This window comes from Cricetulus griseus (genome assembly GCF_003668045.3).
Source record: "Cricetulus griseus strain 17A/GY chromosome 1 unlocalized genomic scaffold, alternate assembly CriGri-PICRH-1.0 chr1_1, whole genome shotgun sequence".
Lineage (NCBI taxonomy): Eukaryota > Metazoa > Chordata > Mammalia > Rodentia > Cricetidae > Cricetulus > Cricetulus griseus.
Window position 1 is genome coordinate 221,485,577 of NW_023276807.1, and position 15,883 is coordinate 221,501,459.

The window sequence follows — 15,883 nt, forward strand, 5'->3', positions numbered from 1 at the left end:
TTTGTTTGAGTTTCTGGAGGTGAGTGCCCAGGTATTTGCCTTTATGACTTAATGTTTAATCAGAAAAACAGCAAAAGTTTCCAGACTTTTTTCTGAGCACAACTTATCTGCAGCATATAAGTTAATTGTTTTCTTTTGCTTTTCTGTCTTGTTCAGAGGACAATTTGCAGGAATTGGTTCTCTCCTTCCATCCTGTGGATTCCAGAGCTTCAACTCAAGTCTTTAGACTTGGTGACAGGCACCTTTATTAGTTAAGCCATCTCATAGGCCCCACAGCACTTAATTTTTGGATCATAATGTTTGTAGTGTCATGAATCTCTTTCCCAAGCTATGTGAAGAAAGTGTGTCTCTTGTAGACCAATAAGAAGCAGAAAAACAAACAAAAGGAATTGCCCACAATTCCAATAGTTACCTTTCATTGACATTTGATGATTTTTTTCTCAACATAAAATTTTTATTGAATTATTTGGGAATTTTACATAATGCACCCTGGTTACCCTCATTTCCAAGTCCTTCAAGGTTCACTCCCATCCTTGTGAGTCTCCCCCCCAAAAAAGAAGAAAAGATTAAAACTGAGTCCTTCCCTACCCTAACCCCTGCCAGAAGCCATCACCATGAAGATTTTCTTTAAAAAGCTTTTAATTGATTCTTTGTGAATTTCACATTATATACCCCAATATCACTCACCTCTTCATCTCCTTATACCTTTCCTCCACCCTTGCAACTCCCCCAAAAGAAAACAAACAAGCAAGTAAACAAACCAAAATCTATGTGTTACAGTGTGTCACACTTTATACCCCCTTGCTCAAACAGCTTCCCTTGCCAATGTTCACTGCAATGAGTCATTGCACTGGTTCAAGGCCTCTGGCTTCTGCTAAGCTATCAGTGCTGGATCCTTCCTGGGACTCATCTTGAATATCCTGTTGTTGCCTTGTGTCATGGAGATCCTGCAGCTTTGGTTCTTCAGAAGTAGCTGCTTCACATACTCCGGTAATTCATGGAAAGGGTAGATGTGTTGGGGTAGGCCAACTCAAAGCCTTGGATCTGGGCCTGGGTGGTAGCTGAATTATTCAGGCCACCTGCTCTCCCAAATCTGTGCCACCAGGCCAGCTCTTCTGCTTTGCCCAAGTGAGTGGTAGGGCCAGCTCTCCTGTCAGTGGCAGCTGGCAAGGAGCAGGAATGGACCTATGGAGCTCATACTGTCAGGGCTAGCTCTCCCTTACTCACACCACCAGGGCCAGCTCTCCAGCACTGTCCCAGTGATGGGCAGAGGACAGGGTCACCCTAGTGCAGCAGCCAGCAAGGGTGGTCCATTTCTCCTATACCCATGCCACCAGGGTGAGGTCTACTGCATTGTCCAGATGACATGTGGGACCCACGCTCCAGAGTGCTGCAGCTGACAAGGGACAGGGCTAGTTCACCAGTGCTCACTCCTTTGTGGCCAGAAATTTGATGAAAATTTTTAAATTTTCTTCATGACAAGATTCATAATGATCAGAGATAAAGAAAGGATAAACTTGGAAAAATCTGCAATTTCTACAAGTAGAAGAGTTTTCTTAATATAAACACATCAGTGACCTTAATGTAAAGTTTCCATGAGACTCTAGGGAAAAGCAGAAGAATCCATTTGAACCATGGGCCAGTTCTAAACAGGCCACTTCACAAAGGAAAAAAGTTGTATTAACTGAAAGCCTAGTTTTGAAGCTTAGTAAACAAAGAAATGGAAATTAAAGCCACTGTGAGAAATCTCCCTTCTTTATCAACAAAGATTTTTATTTAGCAATTACTCCAAAGTTAGCAAAACTTTGAACAAATTGTATCTTTTGACTATTTTTGATACACTAGAAATCAAGTAATTAAAACCTTAAAAACATCTCTCAGGGCCAGGCGTTGGTGGCAAAAGCCTTTAATCCCAGCACTTGGGAGGCAGAGGCAGGTGGATCTTTGTGAGTTCAAGGCCAGCCTGGTCTCCAGAGCGAGTGCCAGGATAGGCTCCAAAGCTACACAGAGAAACCCTGTCTCTCGAAAAAGAAAACCAAAAAAACAAAAAACAAAAAACAAAAAACAAAAACAAAAAACCCAACATGTCTCAGGAAATTAATCATTAGGGTCTGGAGAGATTGCTCAGTAGCTGACAACATTTGCTGCTCTCCCAGAGGACCCCAAGTTCAGTTCCCATCATCTATACCAGGTGGCTTACAACAATCTGGAGCTCCAGCTTCAGGGCATCTGGCACTTCTCCTGACCTCTATGGGCACCCACATACACACAGTACACACACACACACACACACACACACACAGACACACACATGGACACACACACGGACACACACACACACATTTTTTTAAAAAGTAATTATTATCAGTGCACCAAAAATAGCTAAAAGATGTCTATTACAACTACAAACTAAATGGTAAACAAAATGGAATTGGCTGATGCAACCATGGTAATGGAAATGAACCGAATAAGTAGCTGTTAGAAACCATGCAGCAGAAAATATTTAAAACATTTGGATAAAGTGAAGACATGCCATGCTACATTGCTGTATGAGACAGGCAGATTGTGAACATGAGTGCAGAACAGGTTTCATCTTGGAAGTAGAAAGCCAGGTGGCATTTGCACATAGAAACACTGACACACATGCATTATGGGTAATTTTCTCCTCTTTCTGCCTCCATTCCTTATCTTATTGTAATACTTAGGAAAAGCAAGGATTAAGACAGAGAAAAATTACCTACCATGTCTTCAGAAACGAGCTTTCATAAACCCTCCCCCATGGCACCACAGAACCTCTAGATCGAACAAGCAGAAGATCGCCATGACTGTTATCTACTGGGGACATTTCGGAAGCATGGAAAGGGCAGACGCTTGCTGGCAGTGGGTGGAGGTGTAAAAACAATGATGTGCCGATTATAGGGTCAGACTACAGTCTGAAAAAGTTGAGTCATGCCTTAGAGTCACCTGAAATTGTGAGGAATCCTAGCAAAGCCCCTGGTCCACTGTCGTCAGCTTTCAACCGTTAGCACCTGTGTAGAACCACAAGGTCCCACCCTGACAGTCCCCTCTCTCATCTTACCTCCCTAATTTTCTTTGTACCCATTTGGGCATCTGTTCAAGTTTGCCCCGTGTTTATGGCTGTGTTTTGTACCATGAAAACTATGACCTTTCATTAGAGGATTCCTTGGGTTCCTCTTTTCCAACAATACCCTCCTGCTCCTGCTGCCTTGCTTGGTTCCTAAATGCTCAAAACAATTATCCAGCTGTCTATTGTTATGAGATGGGGTCTCACTATGTAGCTTGGCTGTCTAGGGACCCAGAGAGATCTGCCTTCTGCCTCTGCCTCCACAGTGCTGGGGTTAAAGGTGGGGTGATATCTGCTTTTCAGATGTAACATTACATCAGTGGTATGCAAGTGTTTGGACTGGTCTCTGCATTCCACACCAGGGCACCTGCACTTGCCTGGAGCTTTGCTATAGTGAGCCCCACGCTTCACTTTCTTCAGTGCTGAGCAGAGTTTAATGGTAGGGCCATGGCATACCCAGGCTCACACTGCTGTAGATGAATGGACTGATTCTAATGGGTTGCTGTAAATGAACTGCTATACGCCCTGAGGTATGAGTTTTATGAAAACATTCTTTGTAACTCTGGGACAAATGCCCTGAAATGCCATTGCTGGGTCACATGGCAATTGCACTTTTAGCTTGTCAGGAAACTGTCAAACTGTCTTCATGAGAGGCTACACTATTTTACATTCCTGTCAGCAACCGATGAGTGATGTAGCTTGTCCCAGTTACCAGCATCCCATGGTGTCACATTTTGCTTTAACCATTCCCATGGTGTGTAATGATTGTTCACTGCAGTCTTCAGTTTCATTTCTTTGATGACCATGATGTTGGACAATTTATATGCTCATAGGCCCCTTGTATATATGTTGTCTTTGATGTGTTTATTGTTTTACCATTTTCTGGTTGGGATTTTTTTTCACTGTTGCTTTTTGAACAGTTTTTGAAAATGTGTTTGAGATACCAGTCCATTCCTTTTCGGTTAAAAGATAGTCTCTCTCTCTCTCTCTCTCTCTCTCTCTCTCTCTCTCTCTCTGTGTGTGTGTGTGTGTGTGTGTGTGTGTGTGTGTGTGTTTGAGTCTCTGTGTGTAGATTTCTGGGCATTTTGCATGTGGACAATCAACACCGTCTACAAATGACAGTATTTTTGATATTTTTTTCTTTCCAAGTCCACGCCCTTAATCTGTTTATTTTCCATAATTACAGAAGGAAAATCCCCCAGTGTCACACCCACAGACCATCATTTTCAGAACACTTTGGGGTTTGTGGCTTCTCCTTCTGGGGTGTCTGTTCTTCTCAGCTGCAAGCATCTGTGGAAGGCCCTTTGCAGGCCAGACTTCAGGTGTCTCTAGATGGAGGAATGATGCATTAGGACCCTTTCCAGAATTCACTGGACACCTAATCCTGGGTAGGAAAAGTAACTTTTAAGCCTGGGGCACTGGATTGGGTCCAAGTGTTTTCTTAGGTTGTCCATTTATTGTGTTTCCGATCTAGCTGATCTACCCACCTACTCTCTTGTCTTTTGGACAGTGGCCCTGGCCATTAGCTGTAGCCAAATCCTTTCACTAGTCCACTTGCCAGCTCTTGTTCCTCCCAAGAGGGAGCATCTCAAAGTTCTTAGGTGGAGATGACTAAGGGGTAGATCTCATATGGTCAGTTCTGTCCATTCCCCCACCTTGCTGTCCTTCGCTACTGCAGATGTCTGAGGCAAGTGGGGAAGAGAATACTCCTTCTCAGCTCTGTCCAGCCTCCTTGCAGATGACCGAATTCTCCTGATATTATCAGAGGATCATCCACTCAACACAGGAAGGACTGAGCCTACTGGCCTGAGTTCAGTTGCTCAGCTAGCAACATAAAGAGCCAGGTCTGATGGCTTTCCTAACTTGGGGATGGGAGTCAGTACCCCTGCATTGAGCCTCCAATCCTGCAACACCCAAATCCATTCTCCTTCTTGCTCACTGAGAGTCTTCGGTTGCCCCTGTTCTGCTCAGTGTTGGGACTGTGATTGGGAGGAAGAGCAGGGAGAGGCCGCCCTACACCATCTCACTATCACTGCAGTTGATTAATGTTTCTGTAAAGCCTCGAGGCTGATTTCTGAAAACACTTCACAACAGAGGGGACTAGTTTCTTGGTCTCATCACATCAAATAACCCCCAAATAGTCTGAGAAACGCACACCTCGTGGAGATATAATTAATCCTCTGTCAGGTTCAGGCACTAGTGTACTAGTGGCCAGTGCTGATGTGAGCAGAAAACCTGAGGACTGGATAGAAAAAAAAGCATTTTTAGCCCATAATTATGATTTATGAGATTTCTCTTCTGGTAAATACAAGAATAATTGTGCTAAGTATTAACACATACCCATGTCTGTCTTCTAAAGACAGTGTATTTAAAACAGTGTAGAATTTAAACAAAGTGTTAAGTCATTGTTAGAATCACTTACTCAAAGCTGGAGGATGGCTCAGTGGATCAATGTGGTGGCATCCAAGTGTGACCACTTGAGCACATTCCCAGGGACTCACACGGTAAAAGGAGAGAACAGATTCCCACAGATTTTCTTCTGACATCAGCATGTGCTCTGCAGCATGGGTGCAGCCCCTCTCCTGGAATCTAAATAAGTGAGATATTAAAAATAAATAAAATTGCCCGATTACCCCAAATCATTGGTGCTCTCTTGTGCTGGCTTCCCCTCTTCTCCTGCCTGGAATCTACCCAGAATTCATTATAGATGGCTCTGCCATTTATCTCAGGCTACAAGTTTCATTAACAAAGCTTCTCCATCATTCTATGTCTTTAGCCCTCACACTAGGATCCCGTTTACCAGTCGTCTGTATCTATGCATTTGTTTAGAAAAGTGATTCAACCTATGCTAACTAAATATATTAACATTCCTTAACTGCGTCCTTTGAATGGCTCTATTTTCCTCAAAGGTCTTTGTATGCATGGGATGTAGAATTCTTTAGCAAATGAATACTCTCATGTAGGGAGGAGTAACTACACACACACACACACACACACACAGAGAGAGAGAGAGAGAGAGAGATTCTCAATTGTGCTTACTTTTACTTTTTATGGGTTTATAAATGCAAATTCTATTTTCAATATCTCTTGACTTGGTTCCAGCATGGATTTTATTAGGACATATAATCATACTTGTGCATGACTATTGGGACATTACATATGCATACCTTTGTTCGGGTCTTCTCCCAATCCTGCCTTAAGCATCTTAATTTTGTAGATGTGCAAACCAAAGTGAGCATTAAAACTCTATTATCCTTTTCCTAAGGTCAAATAACATCCAGTAGTCTTGAGAACAGAATATAGATACATCTTCTAACTCCAGGCTCTCTGCAGCAGACATCAGTCCCTCGGTGACTAAAGGCCAAAAGCATGATGGGAGAGAGCATGGGGTGGAATACAAAGGGATCTATTTCATGCCATGTTCAGAGGAGCCATCCATATCCAGGAAACAACTTTAATTACCAACCTGGCATTAGTTTACTGATCTGTGTCTGGTCTGTGACTAAACATTCCCCAGCCCATGCTGATTAAGTCTGGTGTGAATCACATACACACGTCATGCTTAGGAACAGCTTGTGTGAGCAGTCTCCCCCACAACAGTCCGTAGACAAAGAAGATTGATTGGGGGTTCAGTTTTTAATTGCCATGCCTAGAACAACATTTCCTTAAATTTATTTTTTAAATTAGTTTCTATTTTTAAAAAATCAATGTATAATTGCAACATATTCCCCCTTCTCTTTCATTCCTTCCATGTAACAAATCCCTTCTTTGTCCTCTCTTGAATATATAAACACAATCTACTTAGTCCATTTAATGTTACCTGTATGCATATAATTTCTGTACTGACCCTGATATTGGATATCAATTAGGTAAAATGACATTTTATAAACTGTCTCACTCGAATAGAGTGACAGCTGTCAGAGTCTCTATGTTCCAATAATCCCAATTTTATTCAGAAGCTCATGTGAAACAGGATAAATTTCTTAATAGGACTTGATTCTTCATATGCTTGTAGATTAAAACAGAAAATGTGACCACACTTTAACAATATAAATTTCTATGTTTATGCAACATGCCAAATTTCTGTTATTATGAAAAATCATCTACTCACAAGATTTTATAATAATTGAGCCTATTTGCCTCTCCCCCCAATGTCATTAATATTTTCTTTCCACGGTGCATTAGAAAATGCACGCCTTAGGAAACCGCCTGATGCTTGTCACAGCTGTAGCCTCACCGATGCAGAAAATCTGGCATTTACAGAGAGTGGAACTCTCTCTCTTGCTTTGTCTGCCCTTCTCCAATCGCCTTTGTTTAATCACTGTGTTTGGAGCCCCTGAAAAGAGACAGCCTTCAGAAGCGAGTGAATAGGAATGAGGGCATGCTCATGTGTGAATAAGATGGTGATGGGAAGGGAAATTGATTCTCCCCCCTCCAGCTGAAGTCTGTGGGGGAGGAGGCTCTGCTTGTCACTGATAGCTGTATGAGTCACAGTCCCGGACCTCCCCCAGGCCAGGCCAGCCCCTGCCACGGTTTCTATGGTGCTCAACGCCCCAGTCATAAGCTTTGCTATCACAGCTTCCTACTGATGGCTTCCTGTGCTTTTTTTTTTTTTTTTTTTTTTTTTTTTTTTTTTTTTTTGTGTGTGTGTGTGTGTGTGTGTGTATTCTCAGGTAGATGTGCAGGAACAGAGATGAGAAATTGCTTAGACACCAGTGTCTAGCACAGGCTGGCACACAGTGGGTGCTTTATGTGTTTAATGAAAAAAAAACGAAAACAGTATAAAATTAAGCTCATTCCCTACTTCCATGTTTTAAAATAAAAAATTAAGTTTTTTTATTTTTATTTATGAGGATTTTATTTATGTAAATGTATTCTCTCTCTCTCTCTCTCTCTCTCTCTCTCTCTCTCTCTCTCTGTGTGTGTGTGTGTGTGTACAGAGGCCAGGAGAGGCCCTAGGGCTGTTACCTGTTGTGAGCCACCCAATGTGGATTTTAGGAACTGAATTCATATCCTCTGCAAGTTCAGTAAGTGCTCTTAACTGCTGATCCATCTCTCCGGTATATCAGCTTCCTTCAAAACAAGCCAACAAGCAGCTTTATTGAGATATAATTGATATACACAAGACCCATATGCACTTGTATACAATATGGTGAGTTTGGACATATGCACCCACCCCTCAACCCCTCATATTACCACAGTCTAGGCAATGAACGAACATGCCTGTCACCTCCAGAAGTCTCCTCTGCATAACCTTTAGTTTTGAAATTTCAAAACTTGAGTTTTAAAGTACAAAGAAAATTGAAAGCCTATCTTTACTGCCTGACCCTTGAGCGCTTTGTTTTCCAAAACCATCTGTTGCATTTCCACTTGCCTCTCTTCCATTCTCTTCCAAGCATTCTGTAAACCGAATCTCACTGTGACAAGTGGAGAGTGGAGAATAAACAGGGAAAGAACGAAGTGCAAGAAGGGTCCAGGGAAAACAATCACCCGGGGCAATCTCTCTCAGCCTCCAAAAACAACAGCAGGCTCTCAGATACCGTCCCATCACCAGTTTCAGAGAAAGGATGAAGTTGAATTTGTGTGCCACTTGTATGACATTTGCATATCTTCAAGTGAACAGATAAACCCAAACCACTGCATGCAAAACCTCACTCTGTCCAACACAGCAGTGTGTATTCCTCATTGTGGAAGGAAGTTCCTTTGCCTACGTTTTGATGGAGGAGAAATGCATTGTATTAGCCAGGGTTCTCTAGACTAACAGAACTTATAGAATGACTCTCTCTCTCTCTCTCTCTCTCTCTCTCTATATATATATATATATATATATATATATATATATATGATTTACTAGAATGACTTATGGACTGCAGTCCAGCTAATCCAATGATGTCTGGCTGTGAAAGAAAGTCCAGGAGTCCAGTAGTGCTTGGTCCACAAGGGTGGATGTCTTGGCTGGTCTTTAGCATACTGGATCTCAAAGAAGTAGGCTCCAATGCCAGTGAAGGAATGGATGTGCTAGCAAAGTGGGGCAAGCAGGCAAAGAGCAAAAGTTTCCTCTTCCATGTTCCTATATCGGCTTTCAGCAGAAAGTGTGGCCAAGGTGTCTTCCCACCTCAAGATCCAGAACAGAGGTGTATGTCTTCCCACCTCAAGGGTCTGGACTAGAAGTGGATTCACCCTTTTCAAACCAGGCAAAAAAAAAAAATCCCTCACAGCTGTGCCCTCCATTTTGGGGTTTTAGTTTCAGATGTAGTCAAGTTGACAACCAAGAATAGGCATGACATGCATTTTCCATAGAATTTAGCACATGGCAGAGGCTGGTTGGTAAGAAGGGACAAAGCAGAGGAAAGCTAAAGGATCATGTGAAGCCAAGTGCAGATAATAGACAATAGGAATGATTTACAAGGCAGCCATTGAGTCAAGAGCATTAATAGTTTGGATGAGCCCATAAAGGCACAGGACTGCTTTAGTTGTTAAGATATTTCCATGGTGCTGGTGCCTTCCTCTGGGAGTCAGAGACATGCTGGGGAGATTCTCTGAGTCTACCCCTTCTCTGTGTAGTGCCTCTCGGCAGTACTGTGTATCTCCACCCCATAGGCATCCCGTCTTTCTTCACAGACAACACAATTCTTCACTTTCTTTTCTTCAGCCTTATCTCCCTTTCCTATCACATCCTGTTTTCTTCAGAGAAATGCCAGTCTCAAGCCTTGAGATCCGCATAGTAGGGTGTGTTATCACTGGAATGGACCCTAGAGCCAGGGGAGAGGGACAGGGAGGAATGGATAGGAGCCCAGGATATTAGTGCTAATTAGTACCTAAGTAAAGTGTATTCCTGAGGCTTTCTTTGAATGTCTTTTAGAGATAGTTCCATCTTGAGGGCTTGAGTAACGCATGGATTCATGAACCTCTGATAGTCATAAAACAACTGCCTTGTTGGGAGATGGTCAAAAGCAGAAAGCCGGGCCTCTGGAAGAAATAGACAGTCAGCTGGGGACAGGTTCTTGGGGCTTTACATTGCCCTGGATCCTTATGTCTGCTTTCTGTCTATCATGAAGTGTGTGCCCACTTGCCACACACTTTCCCAACCATGGCACTGATATCTCTGAAACCATGAACCAAAACAAATCCTCCTCCACAAAGTTGTATCTGTCAGCACTCTAGCCACAGTGACAAAGTCACTAACAGAGGAACCACACACCTGATGAGTTTAGAGAGTTTACTGTAGGCCAACGAACCCTCGAGGGTGATGACTTCCCTTCACCATACTGTCCACCCTCACTAAGCTCCTTCAGCAGAATTATCATTCAAAGCTTTGGGCAGCATCTAGTAAAGAAGCCCAAAATTTTCCTTCTTTAAAAACTGCTATAAGAAAACAAAAACAAAAACATAGCCTTTCTGACAGTGGCTCACTGCTTGTCATGCTTGAACACATGCCAAGATATTAGTCACACAGGTCAGTTGGGTTATGTCTGCTCTCTGCATTTCTGATGGATGCTGAATCCCCCAGGACACACACACACACACACACACACACACACACACACACACACACACAGTGATGACACATACATCATGGCTTCTTCCACGAAGAATTACTCTGACATCTCTTTGTTCTGCTAAAACACAATCCCTTGGCTTCATCTGGAAGAATTCTTCTCTGATGTACAGTGGGCATCTCAAATTTAATGTGTCTGAAACAGAATAGATTGACATCTCACTAAGAATCTACACTGTTCTTCCAGTTGTTTGGACCATGGAGTCAGCCTTTATTCCTTCCTCGTCTCCTAAGCCTCACCTAAACCACCTGGAAAACACCTGTTGTCATGACCATGTGAAAGGACCTCAAGCCTGACCACATCTTTTCACCTGTGCTGCATGCACCTAGTGAACACTGCTGTATGTTCTCCCAGCTCAGCTCTGCTTACACTTTGCCTCTCTTGTACTCTATCCTCAGCTGCCAAAAGTGGTCCCTGTGAAGAGAATTCAGACCATCTTATTCTTCTATTCTAAACCATCTAATAGCTTTCCTTTTGAGAATTTAAAATATAAAAGCCATTACTTGACCCTAGAAGGACCTATATAAACTGGTTCCTGGGTGTCTTTCTGATTACATCCGAGTACCAGTTAGTAAGTGATCAACACATGCTCTCTAGGCATAGTCCTGGCATGAATGTTGACTGCCACTGTCATTTATATTGACAAGCATAGCAGTGAAGGGGTGACCTTCACACATTTATGGATATCATGAGTGACTCCTTTGCCAAATTGGGCAAGTTTTCAAATATGGGTAGGACATTTTTTTCTCTACTTTTTGGACTATTCAAATGTAACATAAAGTACCTTACATTTTCCCTTATTTGTTGAGAATTTCATAGCCATATACAATGAAATATGATCATATCTAATCCTCTATTTCCCCTCTGACTGCTCCCAAAAGACTGCTGTCTTTTGCAATATGCCACTCCCAATGTGGTTTGTTGTTTTGATTTTTGAGTTAGATAAGCCACTAAATCCAGTTATTGCAACCCATATGTCCATGAGATATACCCACTGAAACAACAATGGCACAGCTGTGATTGGGTGACTAACCACTTTCTGTTTAGATTTTAGGACATGCCTGGTACTGTAACCCTGGTCCAAAGTCATGACTGGGAAGTCATGGACCCTAGGGTAGAACTGACTGTTGTTATTTTGCTAAATGGCCATGCTTTCAAATTGCCCTCTAAATTTATATTTATACTCATAGACCTAAACTGCTCCCAGCTGTGTTCAGAGAAGCTTCCTTCCCCATGAGCAGAAGCCAAGAGAAAGGTGCAGAACTGGCAAGAGTACAGAGAACGAGTCCAGCAAGAATCTACAAAGTCAAAATCAGTATGGGCTACAAGGTCAAAGCCAGCTTGGGCAGTGTAGTGAGATCCTGTCTCAAAATAAAGAAGTTCAAAGAGGCTGGCCTATAGCACAGAGGCGAAGGACTTGCCTAGAATGTCCAAGACATAGGGCTAAAAAAAGAAAAGGCCCCAGGTACCCTGCCCTTCCATGGCCAACTGACACACACATAAACCTTCAAGACTAGTCTGACTTTTAAATGTTTCCTCAATTTCTCTCATAGGTCTGTATAATTAACAAAATGCAAGTCAAGTCCCAAGTGGTAGCCTCTGCAGGTTTCCATAGTGTAATCCTCCCCTTCATCTTGTTGGTGTTGAGTGAAGAATTCAACACCACCAAGCACAGAGCTGGGGGGGATATGCTCACTAGCACAAATCTACCTCAGGGAGACCTAGACACAAATATCCTCGAAAGTCTAGACAAGACGGTTCAGTCGGTACATGCACGGACTGCTTAGAGCTGCCTTTGAAACCCTCCCAACAAACATGGCCTTCTCCTCCTGCTCCTCCTCCTCCTTTTTTGGGGGGTGGTGGTAATTGAGACATGGTTCCTCTGTACAACAGCCCTGGCTGTCCTAGAGCTTGCTCTGTAGACCAGGCTGGCCTCGAACTCACAGAGATGCACCTGCCTCTGCCTCCAGAGTGCTGGGATCAAAGGTGTGCTTCATCACACCTGGCACACTGTAATCTTATTCATAAAATCCACATGCACATGAACAGGGCCTTTGGCCTGAGAGACCTGCTTCCCTCCCCCAGGTCTCCTCTGAGTTCCTGCCCACTTGGAGATTCAAACCATATTTCTCTGCCGGGCCCCCCCCCCCCGTATGCTCCATCATTGATTCCATGAGCTTCTTGGTCGTTGTCCTTCATACACTGAAGACTTTCCTTCAATATTGGTGTGGGGATTGCCCTTCAAAATCAGCATTCTTCATGTCCCCCTGGAGAGTACCAGTAACTCAGTATCTGGAATACACCAAGTATTCATCTGAGAGTCAGTCCTTTATTTACAGACTGTACCCACACCTGGTGACTGACAGTACCAAGAGCTGCTTCCTGGCATCTGTCAGGATAAGAAACGGCCACATTTACCTGACACGTGATTTAAACTTCATGTCTCCACTGAACTCTCAGCATGATATGAACTTGTATCTATCAAAATAAATGGGAACGTTTGATCCTGATTTAGTGGTCCCTGGTTTTGTTCTTCTCCTTCATCTTTATTCTGAAACTTGTCACAGGATGATGAGCAGCTGTGATGTCTGCTGGTTACATCTGATTGGGACTGTTTTCTTTTTTGTTTAAGTCGTTGTCTTTTCTAACTTTGAGAGTTTCCCTTGGCATTGAGAAGACTGACCCGTCCACTCCAGCACTCTCCAGGCAATAAGCATTTAAGTTAATTAAAAATCTGAACAGAGCTGGCCTTTGAAGAGTAAGCATCTATGAATGCCAATAAGCAGATATTTATTACTGCAGAGCTTTGCCAAATGTTTAGTATTCCAGGATAGAGAGTGGGCTGTCTCTAGTACCTACCCTGAAATGCACTTTAGACTTGGCCCACCGAGCAGCAGACTATTGACCAACTGTCTTTTTGAGGCAGACCTTCATTCTAGAGTTCAGGCTGGCCTGGATCCTGCTCTACAGCTTAGGCTGGCCTTAAACTCATAATCCTTTGCCTTAACCTCTGAAGTATGAGGATGGCTCATCCTATGACTTCAAAAACCCAATTACCCGCAAAGCCCCAACTACCAATACTGTGTTATTGGGGTTTAGGCACTTTACACATGAATCAGTATATGCTGTGTGTGTATGTGGGAGAGGGTGTAACAGACATTCAACCCATAGTAGAATTAAAGAAAAGAATTAGGATTTTCCCAAGTGAGGGACAGAGAAGAGACCAGAGTACTTTTAGTTAAATGTTGTATCTTCAGTCCCTCTTGATTTTGCCTGGGAGGCACTTCCGGTGTCAGATGCCATGTGATGGCGTTTTTCATGTCACCTCTGACTCTCATGTGCCCTTCAGCTTCAGGAGTTTGGAGCCATTGCACTATCTGGGTAGACTGACATGGAGGAGGTGTGGCCTTGGGGTAGACATCACTCAGGTATGTTCCGTTACATGGCTGTACCCTTCAGGGGCATGCAGGGATGGAGGCAAGCCAGAAAGATAGTGATCTGCTTCCATGAAACCTATACTCCAGAGAGCAACAGACAGGAGGCAGGCCATTTCACAGCCAGACAAGACAACACTGAAGAACCACATATAAAAGAAGAAAGGGAACTTTATACAGTGACTCAACAGAAGGGGGCATCCTTTAAGTTAGGGTGAAAGGTGGGTTTTAGACTGACTCCAAAGGCACAAATCACAAGGATGTCAAGGTCCAAAAGCAGAGTGTTCCAAACAGTAGCCACAAAGCATTTCAGGGCAAGGCAAATCAGATGTGTTTGCAAAACAGAATAAAGGCCTCACTGCCTGGAGTTCTGAGAGAGGGAGGGTAGGAGCCAGACCAGAGCCTTTAAATCCACTCTCATGGCCTACATGGTTACCTCCCCAAACTTCTCGTGTTCGAACCCCAACTCCTAATAAAACAGTATTTGGAGGTGTGGCCTCTAGGTTATGATTATGGTTAGATAAGGTCATGAGGGTGGGAACCTGGTGAAGGGATTGGTATTCCAAAGGGGCTGGCTCTTTGCTGTTAGAGAACACAGTAGAAAGGCAGCTGCTGTCAAGCCAGGAAGACAGCCCTCACTAGACCCCTGAGTCTGCTGATGTTCTCACCCCAAACTCCTCGTAAGTATATATTGTCTGAGCCATTTCTGTGGTAGATTGCTACAGCACGTAGACTGCTACAGGCAGATGAAGATACCACACGAGTGGGCTTGAGAAAAATAGAAGCTGAACTTTGCTTGCTGAGCCTGTAAATATTTTTTTTAATGTTTGGTTTATAAGGATAATTAAGTGAAGTTGCGCATTAAAGTGTGCAGAACCCAATGTGTACAAAGACGCCGGAACATTCCGCTGCATTAAATCTTGCAGGCACAAATACAAGGGCTGACAAAAAGCAGTAAAAACTTTCTGGGAGTGATATTATTTTGATTTGTTTTTAGAAAAATCACTCCTCCTGGCATCTCGGGGGTGGGAGGGAGATTCAGCATGTGAGAGCCAATAGTGCAGCTGTGGCCTTGGCAGTGGCCAGGCAAAGGGGGTGCGGAGAATTACTCTACATACGGAGCAACCAGATTGATTATTTATTGGGGAAAAAAAGAAAAAAAAAGGTTGTGTTAGACAGTCCTCTGGGGTAGAGGAAAGGAGATGAGAAAAAGAGATTGGTATATTTTGTTTCCTTCTCCTTGTCGGGCTCCACCAATGAGGAAGGGTGAGAGCAGGTTTGTTTACCATTTTTTTTTTTTTTGCAATTTGAATTCTTATCTATTGAAAGGGAAATGGAAGTTATTAGTATCCTGCAGAGAGGAAGCAGCAGACTAGTGTAGGAACAAAGATATTATCTTCCCATAATATTTGTGGAGATGCAATGGATATGCACACAGTGTGGGACATGACACTCAGGCATTTATTCAGCCCTACAACAGACCAAAGCAATGATTCTACCGAAGTCCAACTTGGTAGTGAGTCTTATTGAGGTCACTTAAAGGAGGTTACTTAAAATGACTCAAATTCAGCTGTCTCACTGAAAAGCTCACATGAGCATGGGTGATGCTGACTCAGGAAAGCTGCATCCCAGGTTGGGGACGGGGCTCTCTTTGTGACTTGTAGGCAGCTCCACAGGCCGGGAGAGTCTCCTCCCAACAACTCAGCCTGTCAGAGTCTCCTTTGTACTTTTTCTTTAATCATGATGGGGGCAAGGGTTCACATGAACCTTGTGAGGCCCAGCTTCCCAGATATGTGGTACAGGTT